The 23,416-nt window shown below is 36.8% G+C and overlaps 1 protein-coding gene and 1 pseudogene across 6 annotated transcripts in view; both read left to right on the forward strand.

Annotated features, from left to right (window-relative positions):
* The first annotated feature begins 725 nt into the window (after positions 1-725).
* LOC129762854 (uncharacterized) overlaps positions 726-23,416 on the forward strand; it is a 565,660-nt gene continuing 542,969 nt past the window's right edge. For 2 of the 6 annotated variants that reach the window (XR_008740727.1, XR_008740728.1), the window contains exon 1: positions 726-2,236. The gene's annotated coding sequence lies outside the window, so the exon portion shown is untranslated. The remainder of the gene's footprint in view (positions 2,237-23,416) is intronic. The other 4 variants (XM_055761417.1, XM_055761418.1, XM_055761419.1 and 1 more) reach the window with 4 other exon arrangements.
* LOC129763706 (U4 spliceosomal RNA) lies at positions 19,960-20,042 on the forward strand (annotated as a pseudogene).

Here is a 23,416-nt window from a genome sequence, read left to right on the forward strand (position 1 = left end):
TCCTTAGCCGGCCAGGCCCTCTAAAAAGTATTTCCGCTAGAAATAATTGAAAAACTAAAGTTCATCTTATTTGAATATGGTCGATTCTGATTCATGGGCTCATTTGAGTTCTGTGTGCACAATATCAACTCACTCTCACGAGATACCTTTTATTTTGATTTTGTTAGTTTTGTTTTCATGCTTATGATCTCGATTCTCGGAAAGCCTAATGTTGGCCAGCGAGAGTTTCGTTCTCACATTTCCGAAGCTCTTTCTCTCAAAACAATCCGAAGAGAATGAGTGTCAATCATCGCGATATGTTTTCCACTCTCTTATACTCTCGCAGCATAAAGAGTCCCCCTCGTTATCACTCACAACAGACAACAAAAAGGTAGGCAACGATGTGACCAAACAGCGCAAGAGAATATCAACATGGTTCCCCAGAATGTTTAAGACAGCAAAAAAAACTGAAATGTGAAGAGGAATTCAAACCGGTTTACGGAACGCACTGTGAGAACACAAACTCTTTCTCCTCGGTAAGAGAAAGAGAGAAACAGCGCGAGCCGAAGCATCGAATCAGGCGACGGCAGAGCACACACACTCCTGGTTGCCATTTCTCCGATAGGGATTTTCGCTGACTGGAACATACGAAGATGGGTCTGTTGTTGTTGGTGCTGCTGCTGCTGCTGCTGGGTGGAAGGCTCTGCAGTCCACGAGCCACGAATGGATTCAGTTAACGTCAGCGCTTCGTTCGTGTAAGATGAAATTGGTCGGATGGTCTTCGCGCGTGGTTACTTTCTGATGACTTTGGGGGCAGTGAAGATTCTGTGTGTGGAGCCGCAATGGCAAGAAAGGCGTTGTTTTAGTGTTGTGAAGAGCTGTCTACACTGCCAAGATATTCTACGTGTGTGACTCGCAGCATCCCTTCGGTGGAATTCCAGTTTCGGTCCGGCTGGATGCTTTGGATGCTGGATGTTGGTGTTATTGTATCGGCCATTGGGTCTCTCGGTGACAGCGCCGCGTCTTGGTGAAGTGGTGTTGGTGTGATTGCGATTCTTGTTTTCGATGATCCCAAGTGGTGTTGTGGCTCTCGAGAGTGGTTTCCTAGAAAAAAGTTCAAGATTTGACCAATAATTTACTGTTATAACTGGAGAACAGCCGTGGTGAAATTGGATTAACCTTTACGCGGTGAGTTGCCCAACCGATCGAATGGTATCGAGGGAAGAAGGTGCGGAGCGAAAAAAAATATGAGCAGATCGATTTAATTCCGTACGAGCCCAACCAGAAACAAGTTGCCGAAGAACAAGACCGCGAAACAGAGCGCGGCTGAGTTTTGCCCTCGCGATACACGAGGAGAGCCCAAGGTTCTTTGTTTTTGTTTTGACGATTCGCGCCAGCCTAAGAGCAGCTTGCGGAGGCTGCAAACACACAAAGCACAAGACGTCAGAACGACGACAGATTCGCCATTCCCCGGTGTCCGGACTGCCGAGCCGAGCCAAACCGAGGTTCTGTATCAAGTGAAAGGTGAATATCCGCGCGAATTCAGGTGTGTGCAGTTATCGCGGCGAGAAAAGGTGAAATGTGAGAGAAGAAATGTCGGAGAAGCAAACGAAGCAGCAAAAGTGAAAAGAAAATAATCGCAGCATATTATAAGGTTTTTTTTTCTTTCTTATCCTCAAAAGTCTCCCTTCTTTCGCGTGTTTGTTTTCATTCAATCTTATCGCGAATTCTCTGTTTGAAGGCAGAAGCGAGAGGTTTTTGTGTTTTCGTTTCGTTTGATTTATGCGTCCCCAATTTTTTTAATCGCCTGTGTTGCCGTAAAACCGCACAAAAGTGAGGGAAGCGCCCCGACATAAAAAAATATATAATTGAAGTGATTCTGTTTATAGAGTTCTGTTTGTCCCGCATTTATTTCTGTTGCCAAAGTTCGTCGTTCTCACCGACGCGGAAGAGGAAGAGGCAAGAAGGAGCGAATCAAAAGAAAATTTAAAAAAAATAAGAAATCGAAATCGTGGTTAAGGAAGAAATATCGAAGCCGGGCGAAGAAGAAGCAAATAAGGTGTGCCTGAGAGTGAGTTAATTTTTTGTTTGTTTGTTGTGTTTAAAAACCAGCGGAAGAGGGAAATCAGATTGCGTTGACGTGCCGAAGGACCATTCAAAGGACACAGCAATTGTGTGTGCCTGTGTGGAAGACAACAAATAGTGCCAGAGGAGAAGAGCAGGAAGTGACTCCCCGATCCAGGATTCGGAGTAATAAGTAAGACTTATGTTTCGAATGCGATCTTAATGAAATTTAATTTTCCGATTATCGGTAGCTTCTAGATTAATTATCTATGCGCACATATGCATCGACAAAGGATTCCGAAGCGCAGAGCGCAACGGATCATTAACGACAATCGGTTGTGACAATGTGTATTTTCAGGGTGATTAATGACTATATGGTGTACATTTTGTGTTTGTGCGGTGGAAAGGATGAGAGATTTTGGAATGAGGCTTCGAGGAATTCTTTGCGCTATGGGAATTGGTTTGGTTTCTTTCCGTCTGTCTGTCTGTCACTTCGGATGGTGTGGAGGAGGTGGAGAGAAGACCAGAAATGTTTGTTTACGGTTGGGAATGTAAACCAATCTCTGGTGTGTTTGGTATTTACGGATGGAAATGTTTTTGCTGACATGAGACCAGACGTGAAAAAGCACACACACTCACACTCACACATGCATGTCATTCGGGAGGCGATAAAAACGTTTTTCAAGCGTTTCAACCGAATGATGGGGCAATTTTATGAATGGCTTCAATTTGTGAATTAAGGCATACAAAGGATGTGCGTTTGATCGCTCAATGGATGAGTTCGGTATTCGGAGGCTTTGAAGCTAATATGAAGTAGTAGTTTCAGTATGTTTGATGATCAGAACTATTCAAATGAGGTTAGCATCATATGCAATTTTGAATTACACAACAAATATTGGGAAATCCCAGCTTGGATACAGAGATGTCGTGTTCAACATTGAATCGTTTAATAAACCACTCACCAAGGTCGTGGAATGACAAATGAAACGGCACTTTCAGGCAAGAATAGGTGCATTTTCTGAAGAATGATTTATATTTGACCTCGAAATACGCAACTAGGTGGAAAGCGTCTAGCGGAAAAGTTAAAATCTTTTATTCCACTTAATATTTTCTACTACAGCGCGGACCGTTTTTTTATGCATGTATGTTTCGTGTTTTGAATATAAAAGAAAAATTTTGATTTTTGATTCTTTCCCTCAAAGTCAGAAAATACCTTTTTCACGTGAAAAAATAAATTTATCTAAATTCTCTCAGCAGGTGATATACGATTGGATCTACATTGAAAAGTACGCAACGGAAGACGATTCTATTGCTTTCATTTGAAATATGATAAAATTTTGTGCAGGATGTAGTAGTGGAACATGATGATGATGATAATGTTGGATTAAAGAGGCTATAAACTTTTCAGTTCATTCGCCTCTAGTGGTGGAACATCTAAATTAGTGGATTTTTAATAACATTTTGGAAGTGAAATACTTAAAAGTTAATAATTTTTAATGTGTTAGTATCAGTGGCGTAGCGTGATCGGGTGACACCCGAGGCGGGCGTTTTGGGTGTCACCCCTCCAATTAAATCTTGTTATCAAGCCTTTTTTTTATTCTCTTATGAAAAATAGCATTTACTGATCCAAGAAACCTAAATTTGAGGTTAATATTAATTAATAAAACGGATGATTTTTTAAGCGTTTGTTTTTCAATTAATAAAAATTGAAAATCACCATGCAATAGCCATTGTCAGCAACATCATTGGCAGCTCTCGTATTATTTATGCTCATGTGCTCATGTGATCAAATATGACAATTTTGTTTATCAACGTATCCTTTCAACCAAAAATGTGATTCATCGCTGAAGCATTTTTAACAGACTTGTAACTATCTTAATTTTGAATATTTTTACCGTTTATTTTGGAAGTTTTTGGGAAAATATTGCACTTGCAAATTGGATTTTCGTAATTATTGATTGTATTTTTTTTATAGTTTACCTGGCTTCGGACTAGAGAGCGCTACATATTTAAATTTTTTTTTTCTTAAAAGCTTGAAAGCTGTTATTTTACGAATCATATCCAAAAATCAGAAATGTGATTTTTATCGTTTATGGTTTTCAAAGTTGACCGATGGTCCCAAAAAATCACTTTTTTTTCCCAAAATGCCTTTTTTCAAAAAATCATAACATTTTAACCACAGGACTGATTCGAATAATCGACATATCAAACTGAAGCCAATGAGCCAATCTTCTTTCAAAAATATCACAACTGGAAACAAATTGGTTTTTGTTTTTGTAATTATTGATTGTATTTGCTTTTTGATGTTTGCAAGCTTAAAGATAGAGAGCGGTATATTTTTTTTTCTTGAAAGCTTTTTGAAAGTTTTTGCGATGTGATTTTTATCGTTTTTAGATATGATTCTTCAAATTTAACTTATTTTCAGTCTTCGTTCAATATTCCTATGCGACTAGAATCCAATTTTATCGCACATGTATTTTTTTTAAAGAAGACTAGGTCATTGGCTTCATTGTGATATATCGATTATCTGAATCGGTTCAGTGGTTCCAAAGTTATAAATTTTAGAAAAGTTGCGCTTTTTGAAAAAAGAGAAAAATGATTTTTCGGTACCACCCTAAAATGGAAGAGGGTGTCCTAATGAAAAAAATAAATAAATATGGTTTAATATTTTTCGATAAGGATGGCTGTGTATTGGTAGAAAGTAGAAGGTTCATCCATCACATCACAGATTTAAAAAAAAGGGTGTTTACCTTGATATTTACTGAATTTTACTCACTTAACTGAATTTTAACAAACAATTTTTTGAGAAGGGTCATTTTTGGAAAAGGGGAAAAACTTATTTTTCGTACCATTGGATAACTTTGAAAAATCATAATACCGCTAGATTATCAGTAATAACAATCTTTGCCAGTAACACCGGCTGAGTGTATCCTATGGCTTACCTTCCCTACTAACACATCCCTGAATTCCCGTGACATTTATGAGAGGTCGTAGAGTTCTCTGCATCTCTCTTAAGTAAATGTTGAACTAACATTCCTTCCCTTTTCCTTAGCAGTTGCAAGGACGTGGCCAGGACAATTCTTTACTGTTGGAGAAAACATGTCTTCATCTAAGAGATATTACCAATCATCAGCAACGGATGGAGGCTAGTTTTTAACATAACAGTTCTGAATTCGTACCACCTACGATATTGTGCAACTTGCTCAATGCTAATGCTAATGCATTGGATCTAAAACAAAAAAAGACATCTCTGATTTTTGGATATGTTATGCGAAAAAACCTTAGGCTTCAAGAAAAAAATATTTAAAAATGTAGCGCGCTCTAGTCCGAAGCCATACTAACTATAAAAAACAAATACGATCAACAATGACGGAAGTAAAATCCAAATCTTCTACAGATATAATATTTTTTCAGAAAAGACTATCTGATTGGCTTTAATTTGATATGTTCTTCTTCTTCAATGGCACTAACGTTCCTAGAGGAACTTCGCCGTCTCAACGTAGTATTACTTGCGTCATTTTTATTAGTACTTAGTTGAGATTTCTATGCCAAATAATACGCCTTGAATGCATTCTGAGTGGCAAGCTCTAGAATACGCGTGATCACAGTGCAAGTCGGAGGAAATTTCTTTGACGAAAAATTCCCCCGACCAGAACGGAAATCGAACCCGAACACCCGGCATGTTAGTTATGACGCTAACCACTCGGCCAAGGGAGCACGAAGAATTTGATATGTCTAACATCTAAATCGGTTCAGTTATTTGAATAGAAATGAGCACCCTTATGAGAAATTTAAAAAAAATACCGACCTAATGTTTTGCGACAAGGAAACTACCACTTTTCACGAAAATCTGAGAACCACTATGTTGGTTTTGCATGGAATGGTTATCTATCTGAACCCGGTTCAATAATGGTGATTTGAAGTCTCACATCTTCCTTCATTTTCAAATTGTTTCTTTGTTCTGTCAGAACTTGTTCAAGCTTTTTTACTTGCCAAATTTTCTGTCTTGTACGAACTTGGGCACGCAGTTTTTGAAAATTACAACAATCATACTTTGTACAGAAGTATTAATCATTCTTATAAAAAAAAACAATATTTCATAACTTATACAGTATCTTGAATGTTCCGAATAAAAATTTGAATTATTAGGGGTGATAGGGGTCGATTATCAGACCTCGTCGACCCCTAAAATCAGTTTTCGTTTTTGTCGACCCCTGTGAAACCATTAACGAACCCAAGGGAACGATATCGACCACATTGAGAAACCGTGATCTAAAGCGTTCCATAGCCGTTTTTGATATCTAATTTTTTCGATTTTGTATGAGCTTATAACCATTTTAAAAAAAATCGAATTTTCAAAAACCTTTTATGTAACGCTTTGGGTAAGGTCCTAAAGTTTCAAAATATTCATTGCAATTTATTATTACAGTCAACTCTCCCTAACACGATATCCGAGGCGACATCGAGTTAGGGAGAGAAAAATGCTTGTGAAATCAATAGAAGGTCAATAGAAGGTACCATGGATTTCACATCGAGTTAGGGAAAATATCGAGATACAGAACATCGAGTTAGGGAGAGTTGACTGTATTATTATTATTACTGTTTATTCTGCAACTAAAGGCAATGCCTTCTCAAATGTTACAATGCATTTTAAATGGTAAAACTAGTGGCACATACCTTGGACATTTTTAGAATTTTATAATCTAACAAATGTTTAATTTCATTTCCACGAAAGTGCTCAAACAACCCTCTCCTAAATGCTGAATCTGCTCTTTCTAAAATTAAATCATTCGGTAGTGAATTCCAAATTGCAACGCCTCTGACAATGAATGAATTACCATATTTCAACAAGTGGTACCGCGGAATTACAAACTCCCGACAGCGGATGCTTCTCAATGGTCTCAAGTTACTGACCAAATATTGTGGTTCTATGTTTTTATTAGTTGGGATATCAGCAAGAAACATCTAGGCTTCTCAAACTTCTGCAACTGTGAAACATGCGGAAAACTATTTAGACTAAACACAAAACGTACACATGAATTTAAAGCTACTTCTAGTTTGTTGATCGCAACTGATGAAGACTGTGTCAAACGGGGAATCGCACGACATAGAATGAGGAAGGATAAGTAACTTAAACAGTTTCAATTTAATATCAAGACTCATAAAACTACCACTGAGCTGCAATGATCGCAGTTTTCCATACACTTTTCCACAATGTTCAAGAATAATGTTGTCCCATTCCATATTTTCCTGGATTGTGTAGCCCAAACTGGTAACAGAGCTAACAAATTGCAATAATGAGTCATTCAGCTTCAAACACGGTCTGTCAACATTATTTTCTAGCATCCCCTATGAACATTGCGTACGACGTTTTAACATTGATTGGCAATCTATTTCTCAATGACCACTCAGAAATATGAGCCAAATCTTCATTCACTTTAAAAGCGAAAAAGGTCGAATTACGTTATTTGTGGAGTATCAAAAATTACTCTGTTTTGAGGAATATTATGAGATAACCATTGAAACTGAATGAAGATAATGAAGACATACTCTCTGGAGTTTTGACGTAGAACTACGTCTTTCAGGAAGGATGTCAAATCGGAAAACAGGTCACGTTTTTATGAAATAAAGTTAACGTTAATAACTATTTTCACTGTGAAAGAATTCTCATGATTTGCATACCAATCGAATCGGGAATTCTGTAAGATTTGTTTGATATGATATACATTACAATTCACAAATCTCTAAACGGTTCAAAATCATGAAAACTGGAAGAACTTCCTTTCTCCCCATAAATTTTTTCTGCCGATTTGTGTGCTAACCTTACCCTTATTTCGAATGCTTATAACTCGAACATTTCTTAACAGATCGGAAAGATGTTTGCATCAATTGATAGGAAATATTTCTACGCGTCAATCACAATTAATAAAATGTTAGTTTTCATGAGATGAACAATTGAATATCTGTGAAATGTCAAGCGTTATTTAAACGCCCTAATTGCCAAGCTTTGATTGACCCGATTTACGGTTCCCCCAACACAGACTTCAAAATCGATGTACCTGTGGAAATATGTGGAAATGTGGAAATATACATGCAAGTCGGGGGTATATTTTTCCACTGAGCTGTGTTTCCCTAACACGGACTTCAAAATTAATGTGCCTGGGGGAATCCGCTTTGCAGAAATATTCAAGTCGGGGGTATTTTTGGTGTTGAGAACTTTTGTACTCGCTTGTCATTGTGCAGACCGGAATATGTTTCCCTAAAACGTAATTTTAAACTGAGAAGCCTGGAAAAATCGCCATTTCAGATACTAGAGATGAATGGACTTTCGCGGTTCGAAAACTACGTAAACATGAGATGTGCAATAATTTCAAAGGGAAATGTAAAATACAATGATCGTTTGACAATTCTTCCGTTCACATATTTCGGTAGTACTAGGCATCATATCAAACGTAAAAGAACGTTCATCAAATTTATTTGTAACGAAGAACATAATCTTTTACAAAAAATTCGATGCATTCTAAAATAATATTCGAAGTGGTAAACAAGTGGATTGTATAATGTAATTGCGTAGTTCTACGTCGAAAATATGCGGTCGTGTCCTAGATACAACCCCTTACATTTTTTCTTTCAATTATACAGTTTTCTACAAATAAATACGAATAAAGTCATAAAAAATACACAATAGCAATATTACAGAGAAATTCAGCTTTCGGTCTCTGACACCATGCTTGAGCACACGAGTTGTGATTTTGCGTGCGAGTAAAGGAGAGTTAATGGAATGCTACAAACACAACACAACGTTGGAACGAACATGAAATTTGAAATATAACATACGAAAACACCGTTACACCGACTTCAAAGCCTATCCTCGATGCCTCGATCGAATGTGGGTGTATTCAATTACAATTTTTCGATACATACCGGCAATCTTTTGATGTCCATTTTCGGCCACGGTCTGAAGCATGCGTTCGACGCGTGGGCCAACTTCAGAGAAACCACAGACTACAAAGCGAAATCAATATTACCTTAGGGAAGGGGGGGGGGTGTTTTGAAGGTGAAAAAAGGACGAGCTTTTCGAATGGGAACGAATTGATTCCTTATAGAGCAATCTCAAATGAAATCGACATGAGTATATCTATATATATAAAAATGGATTTCTGTCTGTCTGATTCTTATGGACTCGGAAACTATTGAACCGATTGGCATGAAAATTGGTATGTAAAGGTATCTTGTAAAGGTATTTGGGGTCGGGGAAGGTTCTTATGATATCTCTATTGCTGCCATATGAATGGAGCACAAATTTCTGCATAACTCGAAAACTAATCAAGCAAATGGAGCCAAATTTGGTATATTTGGAGGTTATAGGGTGCAATAAATGTTTTGAAGGTGGTTAGACATTCCACTCCCCTCTCAAAAGGGGTGGGGGTAGGGGGCGGTTTGGCTTCGATACAAACGAAACACAAATTTCTGCATAACTCGAGAACTAATCAAGCAATTGAAACCAAATTTGACATGTGGAGGTTTTAGAGTGCAATAAATGTTTTTACGGAGGTTAGACACTCCACCCCCTCTCTAAGGGGGAGCTGCCATACAAATAAAAGGTAAATTTTTGCATAACTTGAAAACTAATCAAGCAAACGGAACCAAATTTGGCATGTGGAGGTTTTAGGGGGCAAGAATCATTTCTAAGGTGGGTCAACACTCCTCCCATCTTCCCTAGGGGGGAGGGGTGTTGGTAAGGGCTGCCATAGAAATGAAACACAAATTTCTGCATAACTCGAGAATTAGTCAAGCAAATGGAACCAAGTTTCGCATATGGAGGTATGAGGGAGCAATAAATGTTTTTGTGGTGGTTAGACATTCCTTTCTGCTCTCTAAAGAGGGGGACGGGAGGGTGCTAAACAATACGAGAACTAATCAAACATATGGAATCATACTTAGCATATAGAGGTTTTATGGATCGATAAACGTTTCTATGGTAGTTCGACACTTTTCCCCCTCTCTAAAGGGGGGCTACCATACAAATGAATCATAAATGTCTGCATAACTCAAGTACTTATCAAGCAAATGGAGCCACATTTGGGACGTGAGGGTTATTGGGTACGAGAAATGTTTCCATGATGGTATGACACCCATTCGGAAAATTCAATGCCCATGTGTTCTACAATTACATATTGAAAAGTCTATTTGATGTTTGCGGTAACGAAATTGATTTCCGTTCAAAAGTGGAAATGGATTTTAATGTGATAAAACGCACTCCTACATCGTCTTCTATCTATATAAATAAAAATGGATCGCCGAATGTGTTGGTGAGAGCAAAACTCGAGAAAAGAATTGTCTGATTTAGGGCTGTCTTCATTCTATCATATTTTCTGTATAAAACAGTTAGTCCATGTAACGGAGAAACATGTTATTTGCAAGTGGATGAAAAGTCTTGCACGAGAATTGTGTCTGAAAATAATCTGATATTATAATGTCGAATTTTGGTAGAAGTACTGAAATTTTATAGTAAAAAAAATATTTTAAAGGGTAGATTAAAAGATCATTCAATGAACAGTTCTGCGATTGGACCCATGAACGTGTGCTTAGTAAGAAAACGTGGATGTGATAACGAAAAATAAATTTTCGGCGGGACGAAGTTTGCCGGGTCAGCTAGTAGACAATAAATTAGAAATATTTTTTTATATATCTCGAGAATGGCTGCATTTAGAAGCAGATTGATGAAGAGCTTTTTTGTTTCAAATCACATCAGGATTCATAATTTGTGGCTAAAAATGATTCGATGTTTCGAAAATTCATAAAAATTCGGTGTTCCACAAAATTTGTCAAAATTCGCCATCTTGGACTCATTTCTTAAATTTTCTACATGACTTCTATTTTATATGAAAAAAATTGAAATTAAATTAAAAAATACATATACAGTAAAACATGTTTTTGTGCGGTTTTTTTTGTGCGATTTTTTTGTGCGGTATTCTCTTCTTGTGCGGTTTTGACGTAGGACTACGACTTTGATTTCTATATAGGGAGGTCACTCTACGAAAAATGCAACGTTTATTAAGAGTTTTCCATTGCATATTACGCAGAATCGTTCTTACGATATATGCTATAATATATACCATTAGATGGCCGATTCATCAAGCATTTTTTTCGCCTGTGTCAAGTGTCACTCATACAGTGATCGCCCATTAATTAGGAGGAGGCAGCGATTATCATGCGAAGACTTATTGAGATCGGCATTTCATCGCATCTCAAAAATGAAACAAAATGAAGTACCAGTATTCTTCATTACTCATATTCATAATCCTCAATGACTCAATTCCTTCTATGATAGATTGAGCAGTAGAACAAATACGACTTGATTGTGATAGTCTGCAAACGAACATTATTTCACCGAAAAAGTTACTGCTCCCGATGCCTTAGAATAAGACTATTAACACCTTCGACGCCCCGTCACCCAGATATGGGTGACACTTTCCTCGTTCAAATTGAATAGGATTTTCAAAAGGAATTTGACAGAATAGGCACTTAAATGTAACTATAGGATATGTAGAAAAATAATAAAATCATAACCATATTAATATAATGTTTATACTATACTTGTTATCAATTTATAGTACGGATGGTTTGCACTGGAGTTTTTTTTTTGCGAAACCCATATAATATGGCTTTGGCATGTGTTATTGTATTCAATTCGTCTTCAAATAGAATAAAATTTCACAAGATCATGTAAAAGTTGTCTACAAACTAAGTTTGATCTTCATTTAATAATTCATCCGCAAGTTGAGCCTCGCGAGAAGCTCAAAAACGGCGCATTGGGCGTCGAACGTGTTAATAAGAATACGACAATGTAAAGAAATCAGAATACCATAGCTATCCATTAAAAATAAAGCAACTTCATGGTTTCATGTATATTTTACCTCAAAATGTCACGAAATCGTGAGTATTTTCAAATTGTTTTCGCTTTTTCCCCATAAATTTCATATTCAATGTAATCAATGGTGATATACTTTTTTTTGTTTTGTTTACAACAAACGGCCCTTTTCTGGGCTACTATTTAGAGTCTCAAAAGAGTTGAACTAACAGATTTCTGAACAATGAAAAGAATTACATTTGAAATAACGAAGTGTTCTGAACAATCACAGTCCTACTTCAAACTTCCGTCCGTGCCCCTAGGCTCAGACCCTTCTACTTTTTTTTGTGCGGTGTAAGAAAAGAAGCATATTTGACGAAGTTATCGTCCATTTTGTTTTTTACGATAGTTTATATGCATTTCAGTGCAAAAAAAAACATATTTGCGTCTCAATTATACACTTCTGAAATCATTCCACTCCTCTCATGAAATGCTCTAAGTTTTTCTAAGTTTTTGCATGACACGATTTCTAACAGCAACACGTTTCGACATGCAACTAAAAGCACAAAACAGCCACGCGCAACCGAAAAGGCAAAGTGTCCCATCGCAAAGCAGGGAAACAAAAGGAAATTGAATGGTGAATGGCGTGGATTTGAGTTATTTTCTTGGGGGAAACTTTTTTTATGCGGTCCCTATCTACCACACAAAAAAAAAAGGTTTGCCTTATAAATTTGAAAAAAAAAAATATTTTTAATAATAAAATAGAAATGTTTTTTTCAAATATCTCGAGAATGGCTGATTTTAGAAGGAAATTGATAAAGAGTTTTCTTATTTTAAATCACATTCATAATTTGTGGCTAAAAATGATTGTTTACATACAAAAATTCGAAGTTGATGATGATGATGGTAGAGTTTCGAAAATTCATAAAAAATCGATATTTCACAAAGTTTGTTAAAAATAGTTTTACCCATTTTTTAAATTTTCTATATGACTTCTATTTTATATGAAAAAAAAAGAAAAATATATAAGTAGATATTGCAAATTCAAGTTTTTTTTTGTAATTAAGAAAAAGTACTATTTTTTTTTTTATTTATATTTTTATTTATATTTTTGGACATCAATACTCATTCTAAGACACTATTTCGGCACGACTCATAGTTTTTGAGATATTAATTATCAAAGATTTCTCTTACTAACATCGATACGCCCTTTTCAAAAATTGCACTTGAGTCAAAAGTGTAATTTCTGAAAAGAGCGTATCGATGTTAGTAAGAGAAATCTTTGATAATTTATATCTAAAAAAAAACCGTGCACCGTGGCCGAGTGGTTAGCGTCTCACATTATCATGCCGGGTGTTCGGGTTCGATTCCCGTTCTGGCCGGGGAATTTTCGTCAAAGAAATTTCCTTCGACTTGCACTGTGGTCACGCGTATCCAAGAGCTTGCCCCTCGGAATACATTCAAGGCGTGTAAATTGGCTTAAGAAATCTCAACTAAGTATCAAAAAAATGACGCTAGTTAATGCATACGTTGAGAGGGCAAAAGTTCCACATGGAACGTTAACTTGAATGGCGTTAACGTTCCATGTGGAACTTTTGCCCTCTCAACGTATGCATTAACTAGCGTCATTTTTTTGATACTAAAAAAACTTGAGTCAAAAAAATTCCAATTGCTGAGGAAATTTGTCGATTTCATTTGGAATTGCTGGAAAGCAACAGCCAAATTTATTTCATTCGACTGGCGGTGGAATCACAAACAGGGTTACCATATCTACAGAATAATCTGTATTTGTACAGATTTTTCAGACTTAAAGATTTTTTTGGTTTTCATACAGATTTACAGATTTTTCAAAATAACAATCCAGTATTAGTTATGGTTTGATCTCAATAATATTTTTCCCAACTCACCAATTTATTCATATAGAATTCGTGTCAGTATGGATGAGAGTCATTTTACCCTTCATATGAAGCGTGCAGTACTACTTTCGCATGTTCAATCTAAGGCGAAAAATGCAAAAGTCTGCGTCTTTGGTTTGCTTTACAAAACATAAATCACACTGTTTGTGTATTATGCTTCAATATTGAACTTATAAATTAAACCATTTGCGGTCGTATTAAATTTCGACATGTGTGTCGTACTGGTCGCAATTATTTTTACATGAAAAAGTAGTGATGTATAACTTTGTGAAATCATGAAAGATGAACAAGATTCTTTTATTTTTTGCAAACATCTGATCAGTATTTACTAAACAATGTTTTTATGTTAATGTTCAAAACATGTTTGCTTTAATTCTTCTCTCGCATGTATCACAAAAATAATTTGTTCGGTGTCTTTCACCTTTTATCTTTTTGTTTGAACAAACAGAACAATGCTCTTTACATCTACACAGTGCGCAAAACATGGAGTTTTCCATTAATCCTTTCCTCAAGCATGGATGACAACTTTTGTTTATACTGAGTACCGTTCATAGTAGCACCGTTTTGGTTCGCGAATAGGTTAATAAGGCATTAAAATTCGATTAGAAAAAGTGTGAACTGTGGCTGTGGTGGCTGAAAGCAGACAAACGACCGCAAGGGTTTATACAGATTTCGATACAGATTTGCTGAGAAAAAACACAGATAAAAAGATTTTATTATGGCAACCCTGATCACAAGGGGAGTGGCTTACAATATAATTCTTTGCTTGTATCCAAATTATAGTCCGCTGTTACTCTGGTTGCTCCTTTCGGTCGGACCCTTTTGAGGAGCACAAATTGAACCAATCAAAACGAGACACATAGTGCGTTTGGACAATGCTTGACATTTCACATTTAGTCAATAGTTTATCTAAAGAAAAATAGAATGTTGTGATAGAAGCGTAGAAACATTCCCTATCAATTGATGTAAACATCTTTGCGATCTATTAAGAAATGTCCGAGTTATTTATTTTTTCCCGCATGTTCGGTGTCTAGATTTTTATTTTACTTTTTATATCTTCCGGATAGACGTAGTCTTACGTCAACAATGAAACAAAAAATGATAAAGAAAGAGGATGAAATAAATAGATAAATGATAAATGAAAAGAAGGATGGAAAAACCTATTTATTCAGCAATTCCATGCGAATAGAATCTACCAAAAATAAATTTTTCTTTGATTTTGCTCAAACCTCGTGGATTTATCCGTTTTGTGAAAACATTAGACACGTATTTTTGATTTAGCGAGAAGAGATTTCGCTTTGTTGTTCATCGAACAATTTTCCTTTCATACAATTGAAAGATTTAAGTCGCCACTTGATTATTGTGCAAGCAAACATCTGTCTGTAACCAACCGATCTACCGTGAGAACTTTGCAACAGTCTCACTCACTCCATCGAACCCATTTGCCAGTTCCAGCTCTGTTGAGCGACATTTTCTCGACGGGGACTTGCTTTCCCGGCAGGTGGTCAAACTTGCCTCCCCTTGTCTGCACCGTCTCTCGCCTTGATTGGGCAAAAACTGGGGCCTGGACAGAATCGCTCGGAACTAGGCATCGATTGAGAGCAACCAGCGCGATTTATGTTCCTTCTTCTACCTTTTGCTGGTGCCATGCCCAGCAATGCCTTTGGCCCAGCGCGGCAGGGTTTCGATTCTTTAGATTCTTTGGGGGCATGAGAGCCAACGGGCGCGACATAACTTTTTTTTATGATAGAATGTTTTATTCCCAGGTAAACACCACCTCCCACCAACTCCAGAGGCACGCTAGTTGAGCAGACACACACACACACACACACACACAGAAGGGGTCATGCCGTTCAACCTCATTTGAAACATGTCACGAAAAAAGCGACTCCACAAAACGGATCGCACCTGGGGGGAACCGAGTCCGCGGTAGTTATTGTTGCCGGTCTGTAGCGGCCGAGAGATTCTTCGAATTCTCCGCGGCCCGCCAAATTCCGGATCGAGTCAAACTGGTTTTTGATTAATTACATGCACACAAACACGAACAAACGCGCGCAGGCGAATCTTTTTCTACGAGTGAGTGAGCGTTTTTAAAGTTGTTGTTGGGGTGTAAAAAATGACTGCTATCGATTTCTAGCAACTGGCACTTGGTGGGATCCGGAGCGGAGGAGGAATGATTCGTTGGTGAGTTTTTTTTCGTCAGAGCTAATAGTAAAAACGTGATAATGAGTGCGGTCTTAGTGGGAACATAAATTTTGGGGAACAATACAAAATACAGTAGCGATTTTTGTTGCTCGTCAAATCGTTTGACGTTTGCAACAACAAAAAAATTAAATGTTTTAAAAAAAAGGCATGATTTCCCCATTGTGTATGTGCATACCAAATGTGCACATACACAGAATGCGTTGTGACTTCTAGACGATTTATATTCTATGAATGCGACATCGCAAACTATAAATAATGAAGAGGCACCCCATTTCCACAACACCTTTGTATGAACTTCGGAGCTGCTTCGGACACATACTCTTTATGAACATTGCCTCGTCTCGCCCACACACACCCATAATGGGCAGTCATAAAAGTGAAATAAACACATCCAGTGGAAAACTATAAATTCCAACGGAATTCCAGGTCTGCACTAGCCTCTACCCCGTCTACAAAGTCCCATAATTCCCGTAATACGAGCAAGGCCAGTGGGTCGGAATAACTCCTAGCAAAGCCCTCAATAGACTTCTGCCGGTGTTGTTTTCGTCCCGTCCTGTCGAAGATAACTTTTCCGCTAGAGCTGGAGCTGGAACATTCTTTCCTCCTGCTGCTACTGCTGCAGCTCTGCCAAGCCGGGAACGAGAGCGCAAGGGTTTTACCTTCGGGAAAAATTATTTCATTAAATATTGATGCTTTTTAATGGTTCACCTTACGTCCGCTGCTGTCCTTCGTTCGCCACCCACGCCGCACGCTTCCGTGAGTTTTCCTCTCCGTGGGGAATTTTCCAGCCATGGTGGCAAAGTTTTGCCGCCTCCTCATGGGAGCTCATGTCGTCGGTAAGGCAATTCCGGAGACGGATGTGGTTTGTCAGTTGGTCACGAATGATGAGGTGTACACAGCTCTAGGAGAGATAAAACATAAAAAATCATCCTCTTCGTCGGATGAGTTACAGCTCATGGCAATCCTGGAAGTGCAACAGTTTCTAGAGGATGATTAAATATCGCTGTGCTGTTAGTTAGGAAGTAACTTAGACTTCCATAGGTAAACGCAGTAACTAACCATCGGTAAAGCAAATATTTTTTCTCGTAATTATAATATTTGATGTGTCGTTCTATTGTATGAGTCGTTCTATGGAATACTTATCGCGAAAATCATGAAAACTGTTTTAAATTGTTATTACGCCTTTCGTCATATTCTCAGGATATAGTTCCCTTCGATTATTGATGAGTTTCGACTGCGTTTCGGAACATGGATTACCAACCTCGAAGGGCAAACGCTCAGAAGGTTCTAATAAACACGGTTCTTGTTCTTGATGAGCTCGAAACGATTGTCATCTATTTACAGGTAAGCATAATTTTCTCTGGTTTTGACGTAGGACTACGTCTTTCATTTCTATACTGGGGTGTAAGTTCAAAGTTTCGAAAACGAGAGCGTTACGCCGTAGCAACAAGATTTTGAGCATTAGTAGCTCCGAGAGCCGCTCGGAAATCCACTCAGTTATGATTGCACAACGATTGAGGTGGGATCGCTGGAATGAATGGATGTTTTCCTAACACAGACTTCAAACCCATTGAGCCTGAAGAAATCGACATTGCAGAATAGATGCAAGCAGCGGGTACTTTTGTACTCGCTTGCGTTTCTGCAAATCGGAATGTTTCCCTAACACAGATTTCAAAACCATGTAGCCAGAGGAAATCGGCGTTGCAAAATAGATGCAAGGTGCGGAATCTTTTGTACTCGCATGCATTTTTGCCGAACGGAATGAGTTTTCCTAACACAGACTTTAAAACCATGGTGCCAGGGGAATTTGGCATTGCAAAATACACGCGACAAAAAAATTAGAGGAACAGAGTGCGAAGTCAGAAATTTTAAGTGATTTTTTACATGCTGTATCTTCGTGAAAAATCAACGCATATCGATGGGAGGCACATCATTTTGAAGCTTACAACTTTCAGGTATTAGAATATTATACGTACATATTTTTATCTTGGTGTGTGTAGGTGTAGTAGGCAATAATATCGGGAAGAAATGAAAAATCAATTTTTCTTTGTTTTTCCAAAAATATTTTGGACTAACACAATTTTTTGCCAACCAACTCAACAGCAAATCCATATAACCTAATCAATCACCTTTTTTTTTTGTTCCAAGAATGTTCCTATGGAACCTTCCCACACCGAGATATTTCAGTTTGAATGAAAAATTACCGCCTAGTCTTTGATTACGAATAATTCAATAAACAGCCATCGCACCGCAGATCGAAAGGCACTTTTGAACACTCCAATAAATTTTGCACAAGGATATTTTGTTACTTTAACGAAAAAAAAATATTTAAATTATTTGCATTGATTTAAAAAAAAGGGTCAAAAACAGGATTTTCATAGTGCTTTAAACAAATCGACTGTAGTTCTGCAAATATCGCAGTAAGTTCTAATGTTTCCAAGCAAATTTTTAGCCTAGCGTATTCCCTAAACATCTGTGAACGTTTTATATTGATACGTTCAACCGTTTTTTCTAGCCGATTTTTCAAAGTTTAGAGTAAATTAGAGAAGCATTTAATCGCAATCGTATCAGAAGTACAAAATCCTGCGCGACTCTCAGAACAAACGATTCGTAACATTCGATTTTAGTGAGTTTGTAGGTACAAATATTGTAAGGAGTGATGATATTCACACATATTCATACGCATTTCCACACATACGCGCACTCTTTACCTACAAACTCATAAAGACGAAAGTTACGAATCGTTCATTCTGAGAGTCGCGTATGATTTTATACTTCTGGTACGATTTGCGATTAAATGCTTCTCTAATTTATTCCAAACATTCAAAAATCGGCTAGAAAAAACGGCTGAACGTATCAATATGAAACGTTCATAGAGGTTTAACGAATACACTATGCTAAAATTTGCCTGGAAACATTAGAACTCACTGCAATATTTGCAGAACTACAGTAGTTTTTGTAAAACACTATGAAAATCCTGTTTTTGGTACTTTTTTTAAATCGATTCAAAAAATTTAACTTTTTTTCGTCAAAGTAACAAAATCAATTTTTCGTCAAAGAAATTTCCTCCGACTTGCACTGTGATCACGCGTATTCTAGAGCTTGCCACTCAGAATGCATTCAAGGCGTGTTATTTGGCATAGAAATCTCAACTAAGTACTAATAAAAATGACGCAAGTAATACTACGTTGAGACGGCGAAGTTCCTCTAGGAACGTTAGTGCCATTGAAGAAGAAGAATAACAAAAATATCCTTGTGCAGAATTTATTGGAGATTTCAAAACTGCCTTTCGATTTACGGTGCGATGGTTGTTTATTGAATTATTCATCATCAAAGACAAGGGGGAATTTTTCATTCAAACTGAAATATCTCGGTGTGGGAAGGTTCTACAGCAACGTTCTTGGAACCAAAAAAAACTGATTGATGAGATTAATTAAATTTGCTGTTGAGTTGGTTGGCAAAAAAATTTGTTAGTCCAGAATATTCTTAAAAAAAATAAAAATCGATTTTTCATTTCTTCCCGATATTGTTGCCCACTACACCTACACACACCAAGACAAAAATATGTACGGAAAATATTCTAATACCTGAAAGTTGTAGCTTCAAAACGATGTGCCTCCCATCGATATGCGTTCATTTTTCACGAAATTACAGCATGACAAAAATCACTTAAAATTTCTGACTTCGCATTCTGTTCCTCTAATTTTTTTCTCGAACGTAGATGCAAACTGCGGGTACTTTTGTACTCACTTACGTTTTTGCAGATTGGAATGCCGTCAACTCAGCTCACATACCGTTTGATGATTAGGCAAAATGTTGATAACTATTTGTTGCGATAACCATTATCATAATGAATGAATTAACCTAAATTGGGATTTGTTTGCAGTTGAATTCGTAAATTGTTTCATTCATTCACTAGTTTGATCAATACACACAAAATATAGCTCTGCGCAGCGGCAATATCGTACCCAATGAGGACCATCCGAGGTGCGATTTTTGCTAATTGAAAAAAAAAACACAAATGATTACTTAGCCAACGGCAGTCCTACGTCAAGCTTGCGGTTATATCATAGGTATAACCCTCTCATAGTTTTTATAACCTATACGAGGTGTGTTCAGAAAATAATGGAAATTTTCAAATTTCCCGAGTTTGGAGAGCTCGAATTAGTATACAATTTTGCGTAAAAAAATTCAATGACAAACAAATTGTATAAAATGTTAACAAGGGTCTATAGTATTGATATAGTCTGCTGTAAGCGAAACAAAAGTTTTCAAGCGTTTCCAAGATGACCGTGAAGACGTTGGAGATGAAGAACACCTCATAAGCCCCAGCACATAGAAAACCGATGAAAAGATGGGAAATGTTTAGGAAATGGTTATGAACGATCGTCGAATCACAATCAGAAAAGTCGCTGATGATGTTGGCATATCGTTTGGCTTCTGCCATTTCTAATGTTTTGAAAAAAAAAACCATTCATGGCTTTTGCATCATAATAATGCAGCTAACGAATTTCACGCCAACTCGTCTGGCCGTTGGTAGCACAATCTCAGATAGCAGAGAAACATGGTGAGCCCAAATACATGGGTCTTTTAAGAAACTTTGCATGCTTGAAATATTAAAAAAATTACACTAGGTCAAAAAAATTTTCCTGATTTTTTACAAAAAAATATAACTCAAAAACTATAATATCTGCAAAATTCTGGTCAAATGAATTTTCATTAAAACATGCTAAAAAATAAAAAAATATTTCACTGGAAATAAAATTATAAAAAAAAATTAAATTCATTTTTCTCAAAAACGTATTTTTTTTAATTTCAGAAAAAAAAAATCAGGAGTTTTCTTACAAAAATTCCTTACATTCCAGCATCTATGAAAGATAGGAAGTTGGCGTCTCGGACAGATAATAAGATCTAAAAATTTGTAAAATACACTATATCTCTATTTTGACTGCAAACAAAATTAGGATTAGTTGTATTTTTTTCAAAGAAAACATGAAAAAGCTGTTGTTAGAAAAACTTTTTTCCTGTAAAAGTGCCCATTTTCCGATGTATGGACGACTTGTTGGAAATTGTAAGCGCTATTCATATATTTTTTTAGAGAATTTAAAAAATGAAAAAGAATTTAAATTTTAGAAATAAATTTCTATTCAGCATTCAAAATTTTTTGATTTTTTTTATGAAAATTTGAACAATTTTATGCGTTTTGTCCTTTGACTAGGATTTTGTAGGTATTGTAGTTTGAGTTATAATTTGTTGTGAAAAATCATGAATTTTTGTGTGGCCCTTTTCAAAAAGTAGTCTATTTTTTTTAATATTTCAAGTATGCAAAGTTGCTTAAATGACCCATGTCTTTACACCCCCAAGTATTCACTGCTATCTCAGATGATGCTGCCAACTCCTAAGACGAGTTCGCATGAAACACAAGTTTCTACAAAACTCAAGAACTAAACAAAGAAACGGAACCAAATTTGGTATGGGGAGGTTACAGGAGGCAAGAAATGTTCACAAAATAGTTGCCGGTTCATCCAGGCATTAGCGGATGTTCTGCATATTCTGTGTTTAGGTTTCCATTTCATCCCCATATACTCCGGTTAGACCAGTGATTTTCAACCGGTGGGGAATTCCTCCCTAGTGGAGAATTTGGTTATTAAATGGGGGGAATTCTACACATTTACTTCGCTTCGAATTTGACAATGATAAACAAAAATGGTCACAAAAACTTTATTGGATACGCTAAAATTTGCGATTCTCGGCAAAAATTTCCAAATCTGTAATGTTCGTAATGTTCGATTGAACAACTCCACAATGTTTGAAAGACTTTCGTCAGAGAACGATGATGGAACAGACAGAGAACAGAGATTAAAAAGAAAATTGTACAGCATTTGTCAAGATTTTTTACAACGAGTTAAACTTGAAACATATTTCCCTCGTATCAAAGAACAAGATTTGAACATGGTTTGAATTCCCTCTCGACTGGCAGTGACGAAAGTTTCGGATCAATTTCAGAACAAACTCATCGATCTGCAAATAATCGATTTATTTAAGCGTTACGAATGTTGTCTTGTGTGAATCTGGATTTCCTACAATGCTGCTGATGGAAAGAAAACACCGTAACAGAGTGGATATCGAAGACGACATGAGGTGTGCTTTTCGACAACCTGCTCAAGAACTACGATTTGGGCGGAAATCCTTCGCGCAGGTGCCATACTGACTTTATATACCTTTTTTGTAATCAGTTACAAGTACAAAATCATATTTGTTACGAATATAACTTGAAAGCCGTTTGTATTCTTTCATTATTTTACTGATATGCTACAGACTTTCTTACAAAGTACTAATAGGAGGAAGCACTGGGATTAATTTTCGTCCATTTTTAATGGATGAGAAAAGGTTGAAAACCACTGGGTTAGACGAAGTCCCACGCCAAAAATAAATAAACCGGTAGATAAATAGAAACGGGATTGGTCAGAAGGAGCACAGCGGTTTGGGTGGCAGCGATGGCCTTCTGCAACCACTGCACAATCATTATTTAAGTTTTTCGGGTCAAACAGTAACAAACATTAGTCGTAGATTTGTTGTCTTTCGAATGAAATGATTACCATACCACATCGTTCAGCCGGCATGACATTATCAACGCTCAAAGCCTCGCACTTCAAACGTGACGCTTTCGTTCCCGAAACTATGAACTGATTCGCAGTGGTATAAAAATGTGCCTTGCCGCTGCATTAATTGCTCGTTTTGGACGCCACGAGTAGGTCAACAACGGAAACAAATTTATGTGAGAATGAGAATGCTCCCTAATTTCGTCAATGGAAACGATTCACGGACAAGGGAGTTGTACATAACATATCAATCAAATCTTAGAAAACTTCGCAGCAAAAATAAAAGGACTCGATTATATACAGTCACGATTTTCACTAGGAATTGTTTATATCGATATTGCAGCCAACTTAAGAAAGATGGAAATTGGGTGTCAAAGAACAAATTGTAGAGCGGTTAAAAAGCATCAATTTAATTGATAGAAACAATCTAGTTTAATGTAAATTTTTTAGGATGAAATTAATAATAACACATTAAAAATTATTAACTTTTAAGTTTTTCACTTCCAAAACGTTATTAAAATCCACTAATATAGATGTTCCACTACTATATCCTGTACTAAATTTTCTCATCTTTCAAATGAAAGCAACAGAATCGTCTTTTGTAGTGTACTTTTAATGTAGAGCCAGTTTGAGGCAACAGAGTCCGACACAAAAAAAAAAGTTCTATAACTCTGTCATTGTTGAAATTCGGACATGTGCGTAGCAGGATTTTTTTTTCATCAAATATGATCGTCTATCACGATGAGAGAATCTGGATAAATTTATTTTTTTCATGTGAGAAAAGTGTTTTCTGACTT

This window comes from Toxorhynchites rutilus, chromosome 1 (genome assembly GCF_029784135.1).
Source record: "Toxorhynchites rutilus septentrionalis strain SRP chromosome 1, ASM2978413v1, whole genome shotgun sequence".
Classification (NCBI taxonomy): Eukaryota; Metazoa; Arthropoda; class Insecta; order Diptera; family Culicidae; genus Toxorhynchites; species Toxorhynchites rutilus.